This window comes from Macrobrachium nipponense, chromosome 1 (assembly GCF_015104395.2).
Source record: "Macrobrachium nipponense isolate FS-2020 chromosome 1, ASM1510439v2, whole genome shotgun sequence".
In the NCBI taxonomy this organism is placed as follows: Eukaryota; Metazoa; Arthropoda; class Malacostraca; order Decapoda; family Palaemonidae; genus Macrobrachium; species Macrobrachium nipponense.
This window is the reverse complement of record NC_087200.1, coordinates 184,891,461-184,914,942: the sequence shown is the minus strand read 5'-3', so window position 1 is coordinate 184,914,942 and position 23,482 is coordinate 184,891,461. Positions and strand designations below refer to the sequence as shown.

The 23,482-nt window shown below is 37.3% G+C and overlaps 1 long non-coding RNA gene across 1 annotated transcript; it reads left to right on the top strand.

Moving 5' to 3' along the window:
• The first annotated feature begins 7,260 nt into the window (after positions 1-7,260).
• On the top strand, positions 7,261-21,551 carry LOC135219916 (uncharacterized). Its single transcript, XR_010315530.1, has 5 exons — positions 7,261-7,357; positions 9,696-9,831; positions 13,713-13,897; positions 19,606-19,733; positions 20,565-21,551. It is a non-coding gene; the product is annotated as an uncharacterized LOC135219916 (long non-coding RNA).
• The last annotated feature ends 1,931 nt before the right edge of the window (positions 21,552-23,482 follow it).

Genomic DNA, 23,482 nt, shown 5'->3' with positions numbered 1-23,482 from the left:
TCTGCGTAATCCTTCCAAAGCCGAAATGGCAATAAAAGAGTGTTTGGATGTCAACCATTGTGATACTACAGAACTTGAGATTATAGTTACTTTGGGTTCTCATTGTATATGTACGTACTCTGGCACGTATCAAGTGTGTGTATAGTGTACAATACGATCTCGTACACACACACACACACATATACACATGTGTGTGTGTGCATGCACTACGGCATGTATCAAGTAAGTACGTATATGTGAAATACAGTAGCGGACACGTATACGTATGTATATACATGTATGTGTGCGCGTCATCTACTGTATTTTACATATATAGTAATACTTGATACATGCCGTAGTGCATACCTACACCAGTACTACGCTCGCGAGTTTGTAGATATAGTTAAAACCATTTGATACTTTATCATTAAGTATTGTCTCAGATGCCTCAATAGCCACCTATTGTTTCATCACTTGAATGATAGTTTTATTTACTGTCTGGATAAAGCTCTGAAGACTAGAAAGTGGTACGGTTGAACGCAGTGAATGGATTATCTTAAAGCCAAGTGAATGAGTCTAGAGTCGGTATTGCCAACTTTTGACTTTTTCAAATTGCGACTAGGTGCAGTAGCTATTGGTTACCTGCTTTTGCCATGAAATATTGATGAAATATTGAAATTTCACCGTGCACCTTGGTGCAATATTTGAAGTTGTACATATTGGCACTTAAAGTTGCGCCTAAGTGAAATATTGGCATTTAAAGTTGCACCTAGGTGTAAAATTGACATTTAAAGTTGCACCTAGGTGTGATACTGACATTCAAAGTTACGCCTAGGTGTAATATTGACATTTAAAGTTGTGCTTAGGTGTAATATTGACATTTAAAGTTGCGCCTAGGTGCAACATTGCTGAAGGAACTTGACCATTTAAAGTTGTACTTGAATGCATCTCGGGGTAACATTGCTTAAGTGCATTTAGGTGCAACATTTCTAAACGATCTTGTGCGATCTAAAATAGAACTTAAGTACAATATTGCTGATGGGCTTTTTCCATTTAAAGTTGTACCTGGGTGCGATAATGGTAGCGTGCATTGCCCTTTTCAAGTTATGGACGGGATTTGGGCATTTCAGGCTACATCTAGGTCAAATATTTTGAGAGAAAACTTTCAAGTAATAATAAGGAAATATTTTCCTCCGAACCCTCGTGAGAAACAGACACCTTCTGTCATATTTTACTTTCATTTTAGCTGATCAAATCCAAGTTTCCATTTCTGGGTGGGAATTGGTTGCAAGAAATGTTCTCTCCGAATTTATGAAATAAAGATCATTGTTGTGTGAGGGCGGGGGGAAGGGGGTGCCCCTGTTTTACAAAGTCAGGTTGAAAGATTATAAGAACAAACTTAAGTAAAGAGATGATTATTTCCACTTCCATATTGTGAACTAGTTCAAAGTTTTGTGGTTATGCTGATAGCGCCATAATATCGAAATACTTCGAGGTAATGATAATTCATTTTTTTTTTAAATATTTGTCCATGGTCTAAATCGCTTGAGGGTGTGGGTTAGTGCCGTCAGTGCACCTCATTTGGTGCGCTGTAGGCATTACCAGAGGGTGTTTGCAGCGTACCTTCGGCCACCAGCTGCAATCCTATTTTTACCCTTTACTGTTCTAAGTGCGGCTGTGGAGTTTTTTCACAGTCCCACCTTTAGATCCTCTTACTTCACCTCCTTCATTTTCAAGATCTCTTTTTACCTTGCTGTCCAGCCACTCCAACAACCTGGTTTCACTGTCTGATAGGCGCTGATTGGGAGACAGTGCCACAGTGCTTGGCTTGTCAGCGTAAATTTCGTAAATTCAGATCAAATCTTAAGATCGAGATGGAAATTAACGAAGCAGGGGATCAGTGTCTTAAGAAATGCACTGGATAGTAAAATGACGGGGAAATTGATAAAAAGACGAACACAGAACAAATACAGCAGATGCGGTACAAAGAAAAAAAACAGTTCGTTGTGTTCTCTGCACCATAGGCATCACTTAAGGTTCTTTGCAGTGTGCCTTCGGCCCCTACCTGCCACCCCCTTCATTACTTTTACTGTACCTCCTTTCATTTTCTCTCTCTTCCATCTTACTTTCCACCCTCTCCTAACAATTGATTTATAGTGCAACTGCTTTGAGGTTTTCCTCCTGTTACACCTTTCAGACCTTTCACTCTCAATCTGCGTTTCAGCGCTGAATGACGTCATCGGTCCCAGTGCTTGGCCTTTGGCCTAAATACGATGTTCAATTCAATTGTCTTCTCTGTCGTTTCGACTCAAGATCTTTGAAAATGAACAACAAACGCAGACAGAGCGAGTTAGAGAGCATTAAGTCTCATTGAAACAGGCAATTATTTCATTACACTTTCATGAGAAGAATAATGAGCTGTTCCGTGGGATGAGAGAATTCTTTTGTGTGTGTGTGTGTAAAATTCTTGACCTAATCGTCTTAGTAACAGTGGTTTGGACATGTTGAGAGGAAGGATGGGAATAGCGACCACAGGAGAGCAGTACAAATAGGAAGAAGAGCGCTGGGAAGGCGAAGAACGAGGTGGATAGACATAATTGTCAGAGATCTTGAAGATGAAATCCAGAACCTAGGGGAAGCGAGGGAAATGGCTCAGGATAGAGACAGATGGAGAGGAACTGTATCAGCCTTATGCCAGTGGCCAGTGACGGGGAGATAAAGAAAGAAAGAAGAACACTGGCACTTATAGTTGCGCATAAGTTAAGTCAGTCTCCTTGGTTAATTGAGCAAATGATGTCCTTTCGCATAAGCCTACAAACTACTTTGTTGTGGCTGTTGATTGTTGTTCTTGTTCTTGTTGGGTGGGTACGAAAGACTAAAAAGTGTTTCCCATTAAGTTGAAGATACAGGAATTTCAGGATAGGATATTCAAGACTTATTTATTAGAATGAAAATGTGAAAAATAAGTAAAGTGCATGTTAAACAGTACAGAAAAATAATCTCTGTGATAAAATATGGCGTATTCATTTTAATTTTTGTAAGTGAAACAATGCACTACGTGACCATTGATTTTAGCGCGCGCCCGAGTAAGCTGGAGATCGGATCACGCCTCGTTTTACCAGTAGCTATTTTCCATAGAATGGTTGATGGTTTAGAGAGAGAGTTTTAATTTTTGTTCAATTAATATGTCTTATTCTCAGTCAAGGTTTTATTCAACCAATGTACAACATTTTTGTACTTTTATTATTTCTAGTTGAATAACAGGGCGTGATCCAACCTCCAGCTTACTCCTCTCTCTCTCTCTCTCTCTCTCTCTCTCTCTCTCTCTCTCTCTCTCTCTCTCTCTCTCTCTCTCTCTCTCTCTCTCTCTCTCTCTCTCTCTGTGGGTTTAATCACCATAAAGTGCTCTTAAGAGTGGCATGACAACTTAATGAGTATAGCCAAGGCATGCCTAGTACTCCTTGAGGGCCATGGGGGAAGGTATTATTAAAACGACTGAACTGGTTCACGATATGCAAAATAATGCATGAATAAAACTCACATACATACACACATATATGCATACATGCACACATATATACAATTGTGTATACTATATAGAAAAAATATTGAAATACTTTAAAGAGAATATTACAGACAGTTCGTAAATTTTGCTGAGACTCTAGACGTAGATAAGAAGGGTACTGAGAGAGAGAGAGAGAGAGAGAGAGAGGAGGATGGCGAAGGGGAGCTAAACACCAAGATTCAAGTTTCGGAAAAAATTTTTTATTTCATTATAATGTTACTATACTATAATGGACGTTATGTCTGTCCGTCCGTCTGTCATTCAATCACGGCCAAACGGCTGGTCCAATGGGCATGAAATTTGGCAGGGTTATAGAGGGGACCCCTAAGATGGTTTATAATGGGGTTTCATCCTACCTCCCATCTCCCTCCGAAGGGGGTGGGAGGGGATTCCGTGAAACGGAGCTTGTTATGCCCGTAGACTTAGTTTCCTTACGAATTTATTATACATAATTGTTAAAAAAAACTAGTGAGTCACTTACTATATGACGCAGCAGATGAATATGCTTTTAGTAATTATTAGTAAATTGCTAGTAATAACAATAGACATAAAATTTATGGGTATGTAGTTCTTCAAGGCAGATCGATAGATGTAAGAGAGAGAGAACAAAAAAATATCGAAAAAAGAGAAAATATATAAAAATGTTATATCTTCTGAAGATGGAGCGAAAGAGAGGTAATAGACTGACAAAAGGAGATAGACAATACATTAAGGAAGACTCAGGTCCTGATCATTAGTTTGAGACCGTAAGTAAACATAGGCACATACATATCTTCTTAAGATAGATAGATAGACTGATAGTCTGAAAGATAGACAAATTGATAGCTAGATATGTAGAAAGATAGATAGATTGATAGACAGATAGGTAGACAGATAGATGGATTGATAGACATATAGGTAGAAAGATAGACAGTAATACACAGAAGGTAGACAGATATATAGATTGATAGATAGGTAGACAGATAGATAGATAGGTAGACAGATAAATAGACCGATAGATAGATAGGTAGACAGACTTGTAGATAGATGGGTAGAAAGATAGTTATATTGATAGATAGATAGGTAGAAAGATATATGGATTGATAGATAGGTACGTAGACAGATAAATAGACTGATAGATAGATAGACAGACAGACTGATAGATAGATAGGTAGATAGATAGATAGATTGGTAGATAGATAAACAGACGTATAAGCGCTAAAACTTAGCACCAAAAGATAAAAAAAAAACATGAAAAAAACAAGAAAACATTATCAAATTCACCGAGTCCCAGAGAAACCGTTTTTTCTTCGTTACCTTACCACGAAACCTCCTCCGAATGAACCGTGACGTCATGCGTGACGTCACGCGTGTAAACGGACGAAAGCAATTGACGATTGCGTGATGCTGAACCGCCATCTTGCTCTTTGAATGCAATCAAGCACTGCCGCCCAGATTTCTGCTTTTCTACGGGTAATAAGGGGGGAGGTTGTTGGGCGGGGTAGGGGAGTCCTTGGGGATGAAGGGGAGAGGGGGAATCGCCCCTGGGAGGGGAGGGTGTGGGAATTGCCTCAGGGGAGGGAGAACTGTTTCAGGGGGAGGGGAGTGAAGGGGAGAAATTGTCCAGGGTGAGGGGAGGGAAGGAGAGAAATAGTCTCTTGGAGTGGTGGGGGAATTTGCCCCCGGGGTGTAGGAGGAGGGGGAATACTGCGGGGAAATTTGCCCCAGAAGGGGAGGGTGGGGGAGAGGGAAATTGCCCGAGGGGAGGGGAGAGTGAAATTACCCCATGGGAGAGGGAAATTGCCCAGGCAGAAGGGGAGAGGAAATTGCCGGGTCGGGGAGAGGGGAAATTGTCCATAGGATGGGGAGAAATTGGCCATGGTAAGTGGAGGAAAGGAGGGAATGTCCCAGGGGGTAGGGATGGAAGGGGGGGGTGGGTGGCAGGTGCACACATACACACCGCATTTATCATGCAATGAGCATTGCTCTCTTACAGTTATCTCACCCCCACCCCTCTTGCATTACTTTCCCGGGGGAAAAAACGGCCCCCTCCCCCCCTCGGAAGAGGTCTACCCGCCTTCGCCCCATACCCCACCCCCCGCAAACAACCCTCTACTTCTTTTCGTTCCCTTCTTTGAATATTAATTTATTGATTTATTATCTATTATTAATATTTCCTTTTTCACTTTGCTTCCATTGATCGGAAATTATAATAATTTCTATCCTCAATGTCGACCTCAATTGCACAGCAAATGAATAAACTTTCTTCGAAGGGATCTGACCGAGCCGTTCATAGTAATAAAAGATAGAAAAAGGTAAATAAAAAGAAAAAGTAAAAAAAACAAGAGTAAACGTTTTATGTATTCCACTAATAATAAGAAAAAAGCTCCACACGTCTAAGTAACATCACGTGACCGCCACAACGAGGCATTAACTCGAACCACAAATATTACTGCCTCGTAAAAAAGAAAAAGAATAAAAATGGGTAATCCCCTTCCACTATGCATTTGTAAATGCATGATGGATCCAGGAGCGCTAGGGGGTGGGAGAGAGAGAGAGAGGGAGAGAGAGGATGTTTACATGCAATACGTCTTTTCTCTTTCTCTCCCTGGTCGTACTACGTATGTTGTTCTGTAATCCTCAAGTGGTATAAGACTGCTTAATTTCCTCTTTTATCCTTTGTAAATCATAGTCTTGATTTATTATAATATATTATATTATGCAATATAAAAACACCGTATCGTGCTTCTAAGATATCAATAGAAGGATCCACAGAAATATCTTTGTTTATCTAGATAAAATATATTTGTGGAAATATTTACAAAGCTTAAAGCTTTCGTCCATCCTCCTGTGGACTTGATCGCTAAGCAGATGAGACATGGTATTGGTGAAGAATTCCAAATAAACATAAACAAACAGACAAAAAAAAATTAACAAGGTTAAAAAAATGCGAACAAGTCATTGCCAATGGGCGTATTCCTTTCCATAATTCTCTGTGATCTTCGAGGCAGGACAAAACGCCGGTCTTCTTCCTGAATGACATCTTGAGGGTCGTTAGCCAAAACGGTAGTTTGTAGATCAGACTCTGGAACGGGCGAAGGGTGGTTATCTACATTATCAGATTGAAGGAGGCTGTACACATTTCTGAAGTTCTTAATTCTGGCCCTTTGGCGAATTTCTTCACTCAAAAGTAAATTGTTCTGTATTCCAGTATTCCCGCCTCGAAGATCACAGACAATTATGGAAAGGAATACGACTTGTTCGCCTTTTTTAACCTTGTTAATTTTTTTTGTCTGTTTATTTATGTTTATTTGGAATTCTTAACCAATACCATGTCTCATTTGCTTAGTGATCAAGTCCACAGGAGGATGGACGAAAGCTTTAAGCTTTGTATATATTTCCAAAATTATATTTTATCTAGATAAACAAGGGTATTACTGTGGATCCTTCTAGTGATAATCATATATATATATATATATATATATATATATATATATATATATATATATATATATATATATATATATATATATATACATATATATATATATATATATATATATATAGTTATAATATATATATATATTATTTACAGATAGATAGATATATATATATATATATATATATATATATATATATATATATATATATCATCCACATGTGCCAAAGTGCCATCTACGTAGACGTCATCCTCAAACTTCAAGCAAGCAGTAGTTTAGGTGGCTGGCATATACAGACAGGCATGTAAGAGTTTCAGTCTGGCTGTAACCGTGAGTGAGGACGGTTGCTGACTTCTTCTCCTCCGTCGCCTCATTAGAGATCCGTCACCTCCAGGTATTGGTTTCTTTAGGAATATTTTTCCTTGGAATTTTGTTTAATTGATACGTTGCTTTTTTTGATGACGTTTGTTTTATTGCTATGGTATTTTTCTTGAAGTTTGTTTGATTGATATGTTAGTTTTCTTTAATTATATTTAACTGGTGTTTTTTTCTTTAAGTATTTTAAACGGATGTTATTTTTCTTTAACTATTTTTAACTGGTGTTTTTTTTCTTAAGTATTTTAAATGGATGTTATTTTTTACTATTTTTAACTGGTGTTTTTTTTACTTAAGTATTTTAAATGGATGGTATTTTTCATTGACTATTTTTAATTGATGTTATTTTTCTTTAAATATTTTAAATTAATGTTATTTTTCTTTGACTATTTTTAAGTTATGTTATTTTTCTTTAACCATTTTAAATTGATGTTATTTTTCTTTGACTATTTTTAATTTGTTATATTTCTTTAAGTATTAGTAATTGATGTCGTTTTTCTCTAAGTATTTTTAATGAGTTATTTTTATTTAAGTATATTTTACTGATGTTATTTTCCTTGAGGTTTATTTAACTGATGTCATTTTTCTTTAAGTATTTTTAGTGGATATTATTTTTCTTTAGCTATTTTCAATTAATGTTATATTGTCTTGAAGCTTATCTAGTTGATATGTTATTTTTCTTGAAGCTTGTTCAATTCAGGTTTTTTTTTAACTTTGTTTAATTCTTATGTTATTTTTCTTGAGGCTTATTCAATTAACATGTTTTATCCTTGAAATTTCTTTAATTTAGATGCTATTTCTCTTTATGCTAGTTAAATTAATATGCTAGTTTTCCTGCATATTTTGTTCCATTGATTATTTTTCACAAATGTAGTTCAGCTGACATGTTATTCTTCTGTATATTGTGTAATTGATACGTTATCTCTCTTCAAATTTGTTGGATTGATATGTGAATTTTTTTCTAATTTTGCTTAATTGATACGTTTTCTTTGAATTTATTCAATTGATCCTCTTTTTTTTTTTTAAGATTAATCCAGCCTTGTGCTGGCACGGGCTCTTGCTCCTGGAGCAGGCCGTAACTGGATCGATCTGTGAAAGACAAAAAAAAAAAAAAAAAAAATGATGAGAGAGATGGACGAGGCAGGATTGCCGGATTGCAACCCGCTTTATGAAAGGCCTTTCCACACTAGAAAACCTTGTTTGGAAACAGAGTTTGCAAAGAGTTTCTTGGAAACTGTTTGCAAGCAATGTTTCCTGTCTCCAGACCTCAGTTGTCGTCAGGATACCTTTTGGTGCAGTAGCCTCTGTATCCTACTTGGCAGTTTTAATGCACTCGAGGAGGAACAAGAGAAAGAGATAGAGATGGGTGAGGAAGTTTTTAGATAAAGGACTGTCACACACATGCACATATGCACATATAAATATGAAAACATGGGTACATGTGTACATATAAATATATACTTATGCCCATCTACATATGTTAATATATGTTACATGTACATATGTATATGTACATACACACATATATATACAAATATGTAAGTACATATGTATAAGGGTTTACATTTATTTAAATATATGTATATATATATACATACATATACGTATATATATATATATATATATATATATATATATATATATACATATATATATATATATATATATATATATATATATATATATAAACATATACATACATTATGCATGTGTGTATATATACATATACACACAGAAACACTAAATGTTTGCAAGCTTCGTTTCCAAACAATGTTACCTAGTGTGGACAGGCCTTACGTAGTAGGTACCCATCAGCAGGAGACAAAGGAAAGGACTGAGTAGGAAATCGAAGCCAACTTGTGTTTGAGGGAAATGTGTCCTAAAGAATAATAATAATTAAAAATAATTCTATATTTTTTCATTAGGTAAGTAGGTATGTTCGGTTAAATTATTAATTATATATGATTTACTAGACTTTTTCGACTGGTAGTGAGTCGACTAGAATATCTTTTTGTTTTAAAAATCGTTTATTTTTTCTTCAAATTCTGGCTCATATTTAAGCGCCTTTTCGTCATTTAAAAGCTTCAGTTTCCTAAATAATATCATTAACATAAACAAGGCGTGATCTGGCCTCCAGTTTACTCGGGTGCCTGCTAAAATCTATGGTCAAAATAATAGAGCTTTGTTTCACCAACGAAAATAAAAATAAATACGCTATATTTTACTAGAAATCCTTTTTCTGTACTGTCTAACATGCGCTTTATTTATTTTCTACATTTTCATTCTAATAAATAAATCATAAATATCCTGTGCTGAAATTCTTGTATCTTGAACTCACCTCGAAACACCTTTTTCAGACAACAACAACAACAAGAACAACAACAACAACACAACAAATTAGTTTGTAGGCTTACTCCCCGAGTGAGCGAAAATAACTCGCAGTTGCTGGAAACGTGAAAATCACTGCCACGAAGATAATTGCCTTATAATTAAGTAAGTTATCTTCCCCCTTTTCTTTATCTCTCTCGTCTTGTCATAATCTGCTTCATCATCATTTCCAATTACCATTTAATTCTCGCAGACCCTTCCTTCCTTCCAACCTTCCCGTTCATCTCATTAGTCAAGAATGACACTTCCGTCTTCGAGGGGAAGGGTGCCATAAGTACCTCCGCTAATTTTGCTAAATTCGCTAAAACTTTGCTAGCTCAGCTAACTTTGCTAAATTCCCTAACTTCGCTAACTTTGCTATGTTTCCCAGCTTTGCTATTAACTGCGTTAACTTTTCTAACTCCGCTAACTTCGGTAGGTCTGCCAATTTTGTTACCAACTGCAGTAATTTCGCCAAGTCTGTCAGCTGTGCTGTTAACTTCGGTATACTCGTATCTGCTAACTTCGCTAAGTCTGCCAGCTTTGCCATTAATTGCTTTAACCTCTCTAACTCCGCTAACCTATAACTGCGCTAACTTCGCTACCTCACTAACTCGCTACTAACTTTGCTGACTTCGCTAAATTTGCTAACTCAGCTAACATAGAACTGAGATGATGAATACAAACCTCGGCCATTTACTGTGAAAGAAGATAATTGCAAAATGAGGGGAGAAACGTCCTGTAAACGAGATCACTTCAGCTGGCGATTTCATTTTTATTATCTCTGTTACGTGTGCTACATTGATTGGTAGCTACAGAGTTAGACAGTTAACTCTTTCTCGGAACTGTTCCGTAACGCGAGGTGATTCCACTTAGCTTGAAAGGCTGTTTACACAGCGAGAAATGAGCCTTATTTTGGCAACAAAGTTAGCAAAAACACTCCCTTTGATCTGTCACTATTCTTCAAAAGCCCAATATTGCGCTTTCTTTTTATAAAGCAGTTACTGCGAATTGGTAGCGCACAGCTGCTCATTGAAATCGTAGTCATCCTCACTGACCTGTTTGTCAGAGAATCTTGCGTGTGTACCTGTCAGTCTTCTGTTTTTCCTTCTTCTTTTTTATTTTTTAGTATAATATGGTTCCCCTTTTATACTGGATTGACTGGGAAGTGTGCCATTGTGTATTGCGTCTATCCACGTGGATCCGATTATGGAAAATATTTTCGTACTCTAGATAAACGTTTGATGTTCGGAGACCGCAATTTCGTCTTGTGTGATCTTTCCCTCGCGTGTGCCTCCCTGGAAAGGGTCCAGCATTTAGGAAGTCAAGAAGGATGGAAGGAAGGAAGGAAAGTAAGAAGTTAAACATTACAGGGACATTTAATGAAACGGGGAATTCTACTATAGTTTCTGAAACGACTTGATTCTCTTGAGAAACATTTTTCTAAAAAGGCGATATGGGTCCTTATGCTTATCCAAAAAAAAAAAAAAAAAAAAAAAAAAAAGGAACTTAGACTGGCTAATGTTCGTGTTTTTTTATCTCTTTTTTTTTCTTTCTTTTTAAGGATTCTTGTTCATTCGCTAATAGTTCGGTTTTTTTTGCTAATATTCGTGTTATTTTGCTAATTAGTGTTCTTTGACTAATAGTTCGTGTTATTTTTTCTGAAAGTATTTTTGTTCTTTTTCTAATTCGTGTTCTTTGGTTAATATTCGTGTTCTCTGACGAGTAGTTCGTTTTTTTTATATTCGTGTTCTTTGGGTAATATATTCGTGTTCTCTGACTAATAGTTGGTGTTTTTGGCTAATAGTCGTGTTCTTTTGCTAATTTGTGTTCTTTAGCTAATGTTCGTGTTCTTTGACTAATAATTAGTGTTTTTTTCTGATAGTATTCTTGCTCTTTCTCTAATTCGTGTTCATTAGTCAATATTCGTGTTCTCTGACTAAAAGTTCCGTTTTTTTTTTTTTTTTTTTTTTTTTTTTTTTTTGCTAATATACGTGTTCTTTGACTAATAGTTGGTGTTGTTGGTTACCATTCGTGTTCTTTTGCGAATTTGTTGTTCTTTGACTAAAGTAATTCATGTTCTTTGGCTAATATTCGGTTTCTATGGCTAATTCGTGTTTTCTTCCTAATTCATGTTCTTTAACTAATTCATGTTCTTTGTATAATAATACCTGTTCTCCGGAATTCATGTTCTCTGGCTAATAATCTGTGTTCTTGGGCTACTTCGTGTTCTCTTGCTAATTCGTGTTAAAGAATTCGTGTTCTTCGGCTAAAGTTCCGTATTCTTCCCATAATTCGCGTCCTCTGGCTAATTCGTGATCGTTCACGTAATCCCCCAAGACACTCAGACGCATTATTACAGAAGAAGAAAAAAGGCCGGAGCGCACGCAAACGCAGGTCGCACGCAAATTGTGGCGAGGCGCAATGCCACCACATTGCAGAGATTAGGGGGAAGGGAAATGAATGCTTTCCTTCGTAATTAAAGGTGTGTTGTTGTTGTTGTTGTTGTAGTTGTTGTTCTTGTTCTTGTTCTTCTTCTTCTGCCAAGGAGAAAGTCGGATTTCTGTTCCAGTTTACGTAGATGGATTTTACATAAACTTGGATGGAAAAGGCAGTCTGATTTCCTCTATTTTTTCTAAATAAAATTCTGTTTGTCTAATCGCTTTCAGGAAGATAAGGTTATTATTATTATTATTATTATTATTATTATTATTATTATTATTATTATTATTATTATTCAGAGGGTGAACCCTCTTCATATGGAACCAGCCCACCCGGGGCCATTGGCTTGAAATTCAAGCTTCCAAAGAATATGGTGTTCGTTAGAAAAAAAAGTAACAGGAGGTAACAGGAAATACTGAGAGAAGAGATCAGTTTTTAGAAAATAAATAAATAAATAGATAAATAGATGAAAATTTAATTGAACTATACAATGCAAGGTGAAGTTTTTGAAGGCAGTGATGCACAGCAACTTCCTCAGGGAGGCAGTTCCACAGTCCAACAGTTTGAGGAATAAAGTACCTCTGGAACTGAGATGTTCGACAGCGAGGTAAACATTTACTGCACACTGGCAAGCATGAAACAGGAATTCGGGCTCGTAAATCACTTACTTCAGACAATGTACACAGAGATTAGACCCCAAGGAATTCGCCTGTATCGATTACTCTGCAAACAAGTCAAAACTTCACCGTAGAGTTTTTCGTACAACATATAATGCTGTTTGAGCCCTTGCCCACGAAACGTTCAGCCACGGGGCGGTAGTGGCCTGTCCTATATATAATGTTGCCAGTCGCATGATCACGGCTAATTTTAACCTTGAATAGAATCAAAACTACTCAGTCTAGAGGACTGCAATTTGGTTTGTTTCATGATTAGATGGTGGCCGATCAACATGCCAATTTGCAGCCCTCTAAGAGCCTAAGTAGTTATTAAGATCTGAGGCGGAAACAGAAAACAAAAGATGCGGAGAACAAATAATCAACAACAACAACGACAAGCAAAGCCATCTCAATAGTTTTCTTTTACAGAAAACTGCATAAAATCCCTTCTATCACTCTTCCAATTTCTCATGAAAAAATGATGATACCTTTGAAGCTATATTCCACTCGGCACATGATAGCCTGGGGTTAATTAGTCACGGTTTTTGTGGATTCCGGGGAAAAGGTGAGTCGTATTTAATCGTGAGAGAAATTATGGCACGGAAGATAACGAATGAGGAGAGAGAGAGAAAGGTGGACGAAGGGGAGAGAATCTGTGGACACATAATTGTATTAAGGGGGAGGAGAATGTACGAAAATACAATGCAGTCTTTTGCGGATTTTGTTACTCTCTGTTACTCTCTCTCTCTCTCTCTCTCTCTCTCTCTTTCTCTCAGACGTTTCATTTTTTAAAAAGTTTCTAGTTGAACAATTGCCTTTCATACTCTCAACAATTAATTTTAAAATCCCCAGTTACAATATTCACCCTGCCGACTTAACTAATACAATTCCAATCTCACATTTTGGCAGAACTATACAAAACTTATGGAGGCATAAGAAGGAGCGAAGATATAATTCTCAAGACGTCTATCAAGCGAGGAAAGATTGGAAAAGAAAAATTCATTCTTAAGAAGTGAGGAAACTTTGAAGGTAAAACGGAACAAGAAGAAGGAAGGAGAGGCATATAGCAATGTCTCACCTGCCGGGTTACGCAGGTAATGTTCCATCAAGAAATTTACAGTTATCACAAGCTTTTTGCAACACCCTGTTTACTTTTGGATAATTCGTGTTTTCCCCCCATCTGTCAGTCATTGTTTCTGTTTGTCTATTTTGTTTACTTTTGGAGAATTCGTGTTTTTACTTCTCCTATTAGTCAGTGTTTTTGTTTATCTTTTTTTTATTTATTTATTTTTTTTTTGAGAATTCATGTTTTTGTTTATCTATTTTGTTTACTTTTGAAGAATTCCTGTTTTTCCTCCTTCTGTTAGTCAGTGTTTTCTTTTTCACTCTCTCTATTTTGTTTGCTTTGGGAAAACTCGTGTTTTTCCTCATTCTGTCAGTCAGTGATTTTGTCTGTCTGTTTTGTTCACTTTTGGAGAATTCATTTTTTTCCTACTTCTGTCAGTCATTGGTTTTGTCTATCTATTTTATTTACTTTTGGAAAATTCACGTTTTACCTCCTTTGTCAATACTTTTGCTTATTTAGGCCTATTTGTTTACTTTTGGAAAATCCATCTCTTTCAGGTTTTCCTCAGTCTCTCCATCTCTCTTGGACTTCCTGCTTGTCTTCTTCTACCCTGCACTTCCATCTCCACAGCGCACCATCCAATATGACCTTCCTCCCTTCTCAGTTAAAAGTGTCCGTACTATCTTAGTTTCCCCTTCTCCATTTTCTTTGATATTTCAACCACCTTTGTTGAGCCTCTTATAAAGTCATTCCTAATCGTATCCTCCCCCGTTAAGCCTGACATTCATCTTAACATTCTCATCTCTACTACGTCCTGTTTTTTTTTTCTCTATATTTGTCATATTTGCCGTTTCTGTAGTACCAGAGAGCATAGTTGGTCTTACCATTGCGTTATGGGGTTCTCCCCTTAGTTTTATTCACGGGGCAAACTGTGCAATGCATACGAGTATCTACACTTCTCTTTAGTCTTATTTAAGGGTGCAACATTTACAATGCATACGAGTATCTACACTTCTCTTTAGTCTTATTTAAGGGTGCAACATTTACAATGCATACGAGTATCTACACTTCTCTTTAGTCTTATTTAAGGGGCAACTTTTACATTGTTTACAATGTTTATGCGAGTATCTACACTTCTCTTTAGTCTTATTAAGGGGGAAACATTTACAATGTATGCGAGTATCTACTTCTCTTTAGTCTTATTTGGGGGAAACATTTAATGATCGAGTATACACTTCTTTAGCTATTTAAGGGGAAACATTTACAATGTATGCGAGTATCTACACTTCTCTTTAGTCTTATTTAAGGGGGAAACATTTACAATGTATGCGAGTATCTACACTTCTCTTTAGTCTTATTTAAGGGGGCAACATTTACAATGCATACGAGTATCTACACTTCCCTTTAGTCTTATTTAAGGGGGCAACATTTACAATGCATACGAGTATCTACTCTTCTCTTTATTCCTATTTAATTGGTTAACATGTACAATGCATTTCTAGACATGCACGTTTATTTTTAACCTAAACTAGATTGTTTGTTTCAGAAAAGCACGTTGGTATGAATAATGAATATGTCCACACACAGTTGGGAATAAAGATGGCATTGATGGGAGTAAGAACGTGGAAAAATCATAGGTTAAAATTGAATGGGTGCTACATTGGCTTATTATCTACGCGTTACCTATACTCCGAGGTGTTTTAGTAGATTCACATCAACCGTGCATCTGATGTCTAGGCCAGTCCCTTACGACGCTCCTGATTGGATGTTAAAGACGTATCCCTCAGGAGAGGTGGAACACACATCCTGCCTATGTGAACTCTCGAGAGAAACTGAGAGTTTCCAGCCCTGTGATTGGCTTATCAACGGCCAATCGGGAGCGTCGTAAGGGACTGGCCTAGACATCAAATGCACGGTTGATGTGAATCTACTATAGTACTAAACATGACGGTAGCTCAATGGGACGCCGTGTTTATTACAAGCCCCTCGGGGATCTAAGTATTATATACATTTCTATATTGTGCGGTCGAAATATTATATTTATAAACGATATGTGTCATAAAAATCCACAATTATATATTAGTGTATTTACTACGTAAAACAAGCAAAGACTTTCGAACACCTGAACAGTGTTCCTCATCAGTGTTGATCGGTGTTCGAAAGTCTTTGTTTGTTTTACATAGTAAAATACTCTGATATATAATTGTGGATTTTTATGACACAGATTAATAAACGATAACTTTGATCCTCGAGGGACTAGTACTAAACATGGTGTCCCATTGAGATTCGGCCATGTTTAGTACGCATGGAAAAATTTTAGGCTAAAATTGTGTTATACGAACCAAGATACAATCCTTGAAAGGAAAAAGAGGAGCTGTGTTATCGAGTCTCATTGTGACACACTACCTAAATTCTCCTGATCATTTTGCGGTTAGCCGACAGTAGATCAAGTCTGTACTTTAGTGGGTAATCGCTAACGAGTGCCAACAGCATTTTTAGGTGATCTACAAATCAGAGAATCGAAACTAAGTTGTTGTCAGTCGTAGTTTTAGACGATCTCAATGGATTATAAGTCTTAAAGTAATTGATTTATTTACGGGATAGATAGTTAATTGGAAACTTCTACGAAAGGCTCCGAAGGATTATCAGTCAAAATTGTCATAATTTTTATGTATATTTAATTTAAAATAAAAACAACCTTATGAGGTTGAAGGCAGGGATTTTGCTGTAAAAGCAAGTCTATAGGGATGAGATTGCTAGGCCCACACCCTATTCCTTGATCCCAGAAAACGCTGGTACTCCTTTTTTTCACGATTGGGTGGACTGATAACTGGTAGGCCTATAACAATAGTAGGCCTATAGCAAAAAAAAAAAAATAGTAGTTGCAGTAATAGTGCTAAGCCCCCGTTTCTGCATTTTCATCTCTTGCGTAACTGAAGAAAAAGATGTAAGCAATATAACTGTATAGTAAAATTTAAATGGACGTTGAGTCTAACTTCATGCAACTCAGTTTGCAATCTCTTCCACCAGTCTTTCTTGTTCACTTGTGGATTTTAAACATCAATAGTTCTGGAGGATTGTGAAGGAAATGCAACAAGTAACACGTACGTAATCGTCGTTCAAGTCCGCTGATTGTAATAATTGTGAAAATTGAATGTTCGGCGAGCATGTATTTAAGGGAGAGAGAGAGAGAGAGAGAGAGAGAGAGAAGGGTGGGGGGGGGGGGGGCTGTGATCGGGGCCCTATTATTGTCCGTTGGAATAGGTAGGGTGAGAGGGGAGAGAGGGTGGTGTTGGAATCAGGTTATGCGTGACTGCTCGAACGTCGAATAGGGAAAAAACCGGTCTCTCCAACGAACTACATGATATATTCGTAGCGTTACGTGATTCGTAATACTATTTTTGGCTCCTTCAAGAATGATATACATCATATTTTCCTTCGATGGCACCTCTCTCTCTCTCTCTCTCTCTCTCTCTCTCTCTCTCTCTCTCTCCCTGTTTCTGAAATAGCAACGACGGTCCTTATCAAGGACGTCTTGGCTTCTCTTGAAAATAACTGGAGAGCTTAAACCTAGTACGAACTGCTTGATTTCTCTCTCTCTCTCTCTCTCTCTCTCTCTCTCCACTGAGTAGTAATTATGCTTATGTTTTAATTGAATTTAACGTGCTGTTGTTGTCTATGGAACATTACGCACCTAAGATGGCCACCTAGTAGATACCTTTGTAACCGTGGACTTCAACGTTGAAGGGTAGTACTACTCCGTAAGGATTACTAATGGGTGCTTGCAGTGTCCCTCCGACCCCTACTTTTCAGCCTTTTACTTTACTTCTTACGTTCCAACTTCCTTTCTTCAGTGTTGCTGGCCATCGAACTTTGCTTGACTATCAAGCCTACTTCTTAGGGGAACTGAAGGGTCTTCTCACAGTTCCACCTAAAGATAGTCGTACTTCATCTTTCTTCTTCTTTTTTCTGGATATCTTGACCCTGCTGTCAAACCACCGCAACTCGTTCTTTTTTTTTCAGTCTTAAGCCCTGAAATGGCCGAATGTGTCCCATTGCTATGAATGACAGCCCAAACTTCATCAAATCAGTTATTTATTTATGTTACATGTCAGCGCATGCGCACTCTATTGCTGGGAAGCTTGTTATGCCAGTTGGCACCAGTTTAGGGCTAATATGCAGGAATACTGTCTCATTTTGAACTATTATGATAGAAAGTTATGCTAGCTTTCGTTATTTATGGTACTAGATTCGGTTCTAGCCACGAATTATCCGTCATAATTATTATGAATTATTATCCATCCTTATATTCTTCTCTCTTTTCTCTATTGCGTTTACCTTTCCGTAGACATGAACGCACAAGCCAGTGGAAAGTTTGCTAGTCCTATCAAAAGGGAACAGAAAAGAAGAGATGAAAGAATATTATATATAATATAATTAGCCTACTCAAATCAGCATTTCCTGATCTGAGGGGCAGAGCAATTCGGTACTGCTTTCAAGAATATCCTTAAAGAATAAGAGTCTATTAGATACTCGCGATTATGTGTTTGGTCTTTCATTGCAATCGAATCGTATCCTGAATCTGCAAGCCAGATTTCCTTTACGGGGACACAAGTTTTTTGTGAATCAGTCAATCAAGGGAAGCTTATTTTAAGGTGAAAATTAAGGAAAAAGAAATCTCCTTGCACTGATGGTCGAGTTGTCATCGAATAAAGTTGATTTCCTTGGACATCTTTTCATGATCTAAATCACTACACTCTGCTTTTTTTCATCTGTCCATCCGCCTGTGGTGTTTTTGTATGGTGACACTGCGTCCCGGGCTTTAGATAGTTACATTCAGCTTACATTCAACGATTATAATAATATCCTATTTCGCATATTAACGATGTAATTCGCATACAGTAAATTATTAAAACACTTTTCAGTTACAAATGTACACCCAGATATCCTTTTATTTACCTAAAACTTACAATTAGCGTAACTATCTAAAGCCCTGGACGCAGTGTTACCATACAAAAACACCACAGGCGGATGGACAAATGAAAAAAAAAAGAGAGAAAAAAAAACAGAGTATAGTCAGTCAGGAACAAGTTATCCACTCACATATACGTAACAAAATCGGATAAACTGATTACGTTACATTTCTATTTGTGTAAGAACATGTAGAATGTCCCTGAAAACAGAGACGGGCAGGCCCTGAGATCAAGGCTGGCATTACCGTACGGTACAGTACGGAGTACGGTGCGGTACGATTGATATTTGGCCTGTGTGTACGGTACGGAATTACGGTACTATAATTTTACCAAAGTACGGTAAGGTACAGTTCAGGTACGGAAAAAATGGGCAGATTCCGAACCGTACCTTACCTTAGGAGGAATCATACTGTTAATACTATCATCATCATCATTATTATCATTCCAACAACTGAATATATAGACGTGTACATATAAAGTCCCTTTGCTAATTTACAACTGTTAGCATTGAAATTTTACAACTGTTAGCATTGAAATTTTAATAAAGAAGAGATTTTACTGATGTAGATTGAGTTAGCTTACAGTACGATAAAGGTACGGAATTTGAGTACGTTATCCTAACCGTACTGTACGGAAAATTATTGAGGGTAGGGTACAAAATTACGATACGGTGTTTTAGCCAGGTACGAACTACGGGAAAACGTTCCTTGCCTGAGATTCATGGCTCACCTGACACGACTCTGCTTTCTTTTATTTTCCTCAGGACACGTCGTGGGCCTACAAGACGACTGCGGCCGAAGGTCCAGCGCCCTGGCCTATCTCAACGCCCTGAGGCCACCACCCACGCCCACGCCAAGGATGTGCGTACGTCTGGACGACCTGCTTGCTCTCGTGAGTTCAGAAAATGAAAATGTATTTCTGAAAGTCCAAAAAATTCGCTAATGTTTCCCATCCCCCTAATCGTTATTACGTTAGCCGAGAGGTTTTAGTTGGTTAAATAGGAGACATACATACATACATACATTTTACTTAATTGAAATGCTCCAAACGAAACAAATTCACTCTGTATAAAGTCATTACTTTCACAGAGGATCTCTATCGACAACACGAAAGGTTCAAAAGAGGAGATCCCATATTTCAGAGGGTCTTCTTTTGAACCTTCCGTAGCCATGAGGTCATCTGTGGCAGTAATGCATATCGCTTAGATGCCACTTAGTGGCACATGGCAATAAATTCGTCTGAGGCTACAGGAAAAATGAAAGAAGAAAGTACCAAGCGCTTTTTGAGTTATTTCAGCACATTTTCAAGGTGAAATGTAGTTTTTGTGTGTATGTATGCATGTATGTATGTATGTATGTACGTGCTCTTTTGCATATCTGTTTCACCTTCATTATCAGTCCTTTTGAGTTTTAATAAAATAGCATGCTTTGTTTCTCTCAAATCAGCCAAATTTATTCCTTTAGGTACAAGAATACTGTAGATCGTTGTGGACCACATTTCTTGTAATACTTAGCAATTAGGAAGACACCTTATTGGCGTGTCTGAAGCCTCCTATATTGTGCATTTCTTTGAATTTCTTACATGTATGAAAAAGAAAATAAAAATGAAAATTATAGAGCAATGAAACATAGCAGAAGATCTAAATAAGTAACGCGAATATATCGAAACAAACTAACAATTAGTAAAGCATCACCCTATTCTCTTTATGCTTATTTTTCCAAGAAATCCTACGAGGCGGACGTCATCTCCTATAAACAAGGACTCTCCCTACCCATCCTGAGGAGCAGAGTCGAGCACCATCCTACGTCAACGAACCTCCTCTTGATGACCGTCCAGACGCGAAGGAACCTGTTGAATTCCTACGCAGGACCCCAGGAAAGGTGGCTGTCCTAACCTATCCCAAGTGGGGGATAGAACAGACTTTGCTTACAGCAACACCGCAGGTGGGTATCGCTTGCAGTGTGCATTGTGTGGCACACTGTATAGATGGTGCTGGAGGTTTCTTTACTCCCTACTTTTCATCTGTTCCCTTTGGACTCCTTATCCGTAGCTGATCAACTTCTTTAACTTGAACTTGTTGCAGTTTTTATATTTATTCAAGAATAGTCTAAATATGGGGCGCAGAGGCCTAGTTAAACTATTTTATACTAATATTAATAAAGTCGAGGTCAAGAGGAAGGGGCAGGGCATAGCAATAAAGTTACAAAGGAGAGAGAGAGAGAGAGAGAGAGAGAGAGAGAGAGAGAGACTGACCGTACTTATGTTTTGTGATGCATCAGTTTTGCAACAAGTAACACAATGATATGATGATGCTGAATATCACCTTCATATCTCTTCTACAACAGGTTTTCTAAATAAAGGTTTCACCTATCTACCTTAATTCAGTCTCACGCTTTCATTCCTTTTACTGTACCTCCGCTCATATTCTCTTTCTTCCACCTTCCTTTTAAAGCCCTGAATGACCTCATAGGTCCTAGCGCTTGGCCTTTAGCTTACATTTTTTTTTATTCCAGTTCCAGTTTGTTACCCCGAAATAAAAAAAAAAATTATAATGAAAGATAATGAGTCACTGTGCTCATTGTAATAAAACACACTGCAAAGAATATTGCAGTGTAGAAATACGTGACCAGCAAATTCATGATGTAGATAATTCTGGTGTAGATGAAAATGTACTATATTGTTATTCTTAGATTGATAAATAAATTTTAAACCAAAGTCTTTTTTTAATATTCCTTCCGTAGAATGTATCTATAACTGCATTTTTCTTCAACGGTACTTTCATATCACAAAGTAAATTGTACTACCATTCTACGTAATGAGTGTTGTATTGTATCATCGTAACTTTCTGTTTACATTAGCATCTAAAAATCGTAAATGAAAAAGCCACTTTTGAATAGTTAATATTTTTCTTAACACTTCTCTAACTTTTTTACTGGACCCGGCCACTACCCAACTCCCCAACCCCGTGAGGAAAAAAATAGAAATTTCTAGAATTACGTATCAATTACTTTCCTATCCAATGACACTATCCTGGACCCTCTTACGTTTTTCCACATATCTAGGTCAGTAACCTACGATTTATTTTATTATCTATTGTGCCCTATGGAATTCTCTACTTATCTCACGTTTTTGTCTAATAATGAAATTATTTTTCAATTCACTTAGCTATATTTCATTAGAAAACACTATACTTAGAATTGTCAGCGTTTGTGTGATTTTCAAGAACTTTCATTTTTTCAAATCAAGTCACTGACCAGAAAGATAGAAACCGCTTCGTTCAGACAGAGAGAGAGAGAGAGAGAGAGAGAGAGAGGAGGAGGAAGTTAGGATTTGATTTAGCAATTCTGCAAATTTGGTCTTTTACAAGTTACTCTCACGGACTTGGAGTATTGCTAAGTAGACTATTATTCTATAGACCTTGGTACGTTTAGTCTAAAAAGAAATATTCTTCGCGAGATGAGTCGATATCCTTCTACCTCCATTACCCGTGAGCTTCAACTCTTCATGATTCCCAATATTATAATAATAATATGAACCACTGAGCAAGTTCTTTCCCTTCTTCATTAGAAAGTGACTTACAGAACGCTGACCACGAGGCGGTAATATTTCAGAAGCAACATTTGATTTGGTGCGCCGAATCTTTATAGTTTGTTGATTAACGTCGAGTCGTACACTGCAGCGTAATTTTCCTCGCGTGCCGTCCCTTATTCCGACCAATTTTCTCGCAACATATGTGTGTGTGAGGAACTGCAATTTTGAGAGAAATAAACATGTAAAACTTTGGAAAATACACTAGAACTAACCTGGGCCTTAGCAATTGAGATACTAATGTGTGACAGGGAAATCTGGGTCACCCGAATTTACTGCAAATGAGGATTCGTATTCGAACTGGCAATCTTCAAAAATTATCTGTGCATATTTCATAAACTGTTTTCAGATCGATACAATACCACCCTAACGACAGGAAATGACAGTTAACTCAAAATCTACATGCTAGGGCAAATAGGAGGACTTGAATTGGCGAATTATTATCATTATGAATATATTATTTTACTATTTTTTATTATTATTATTGTTCAGATCATGAACCCTATTCATATAGACCAAGCCCACCAGAGGCGCCACTGAAATTGCTGATATTGGGAAATGCAAGCAGAGGAGATCAGTTAATAAACGCTGTATGAAACTCTCAGCCACGGCCCATGAAACTCTCAGCCGCGTTCCATTAGCTAGATTTGCATTCATTAAATGTGAGACCGTTATGAATTAGCATTGTTCGACTATTTAATTATTATCGTTCTAAAAAAAAGACAAGAAACAATGTTTCTATGAGAAAACAAATAATGATTTATATCGCTCAGAATCTTCAGTTTCAAGCCCACTCTTCAAGTATATAACTCGACACTGCTCTCCTTTCATTATTGTTCAGTAATCCCATAGCACACAAACACAATCAAACGAGCTCGCACGCAAGCACAAAGTCACTCTTCAAGTATATAACTCGACACTGCTCTCCTTTCATTATTGTTCAGTAATCCCATAGCACACAAACACAATCAAACGAGCTCGCACGCAAGCACAAAGTCAACTTCCTCCAGTGAATTATCACTCTCGATATCTCTTTTCGTCTAGCGCACGTG